The following is a 1,587-nucleotide window of genomic DNA, read 5'->3' as shown; positions in this document are numbered from 1 at the left end:
CATGCAATTCTCCAGGCAAGAATACTGGACTGGGTTGCCATTTCCTTCTCCACCATATACTGTATAATTCCATGCATATGAAGTATACGGAATAGGCAAATTCATACAGAATGTAGATCCATGGTTGCCTAGGGCTTGGGGTTTTGGGTAGTGACAGCTATTGGGTACAGAGTTTTTGTCTTTTTAAAAAATATGATGCAAATGTTCTAAAATTGTTTGTGGAGAAGATTGTCCAATTCTGTGAATTAAAAAATGGAATTTTCTCTTTAAAAGGGTGAATTCTGTAGCTTGTGAATTATATTTCAATTAAGCTGTTATTTAAAAAGTTGTTCTAAATTTTGTGACTAATTCTTGGGTTAAGTGTCAGAAAACTCCTGATGGCTTCTCACTGCTCTTATGATGACTTCCCAACCCTAACCCTGGTGCAACTGACCCTATCCAGCTCATCTCCTCCTTCTCTTCATTCTTGTGCTCCAGCCACAGTGGGCTTCTCTCTGTTCCTGGACATGGCAAACTGATTCCTGTCTCAGAACCTTTGCACTTGCGGTTATTTTGATCCTGAAGTCTTTTCTACAGAACCACTTCCTTCTCATCAACCATGTTTCATCTCAAGTATCATCTTCTCTGAAAGGCCTTCCCACATTTTCCTGCCAAGAGCCTACTTCTGATTCCATGTTACCTTATTTTATCTATTTCATGCAACTTAGTTCCTTAAACAACCTTCTTTGTTTATTGACATACGTGTCTACCTGTGCTAGAATGTAATGTAAATTCTTTGAGGAATAGGTTTCTTGTCTTGTTCCCGCTGTATCTACAGTGTTTAGAACAGTGCCTGGCTCATGGTTGTAACTGAGTAAGAGTTACCCAGATCAAAGAAAATCACCAGAAATACGCATTGCTGGTAGAAATAATGGCACTAGGGAGCGAGGCATGAAGGGTAGAAGGAGTGGATGAAGGTCATGCCTAAGTGACACCAAGGGGGTCAGGTTGACTGCTCTCTGTAGGTTAGCAAGCTCAAGTGCTAGGGCTAGAAAGACGCTAATGCAGTAGGAATAGATGTTTCTAAACTTTTCTTTAACAATTTTTAAAATTAGAAATATATAATATATACAGGAGAGTATATAGTATTTTTGTACAATTTAAAGAATAATTATAAAGCTTCCCTGGTAGCTTAGATGGCAAAGAATCTGCCTGCAATGCAGGAAACCCAGGTTCGGTACTTGGTTTGGGAAGATCCCCTGGAGAAGGAAATGGCAACCCCCTCCAGTTTTGGAGGGAGAATTCCATGGACAGAGGAGCCTGGTTCATGGGGTTGCAAAGAGTTGGACACAACTGAGCAACTAAATACAAACATTCATGTAGTTACCACCCGAGTTAAGAAATGGGGACTTGCCAGTCACCCTGCAAGTCTGTGTGATTCTTGTCACACTCCTCTTCTCAGGACAAAACCACTCTCCTGATTTTTATTTTATTTTATTTAATTATTTAGCTGTGTTGGGCCTTTGTTGCTGTGCGTAGGCTTTCTCTTGTTGCAGTGAATGGAGGCTGCTCTCTAGTTGAGGTGCACGGGCTTCTCACTGCAGTGGC

Source organism: Bubalus bubalis, chromosome 16, assembly GCF_019923935.1.
Source record: "Bubalus bubalis isolate 160015118507 breed Murrah chromosome 16, NDDB_SH_1, whole genome shotgun sequence".
NCBI lineage: Eukaryota > Metazoa > Chordata > Mammalia > Artiodactyla > Bovidae > Bubalus > Bubalus bubalis.
The sequence above is the reverse complement of the archived record's forward strand: the minus strand, read 5'-3'. Positions refer to the sequence as shown.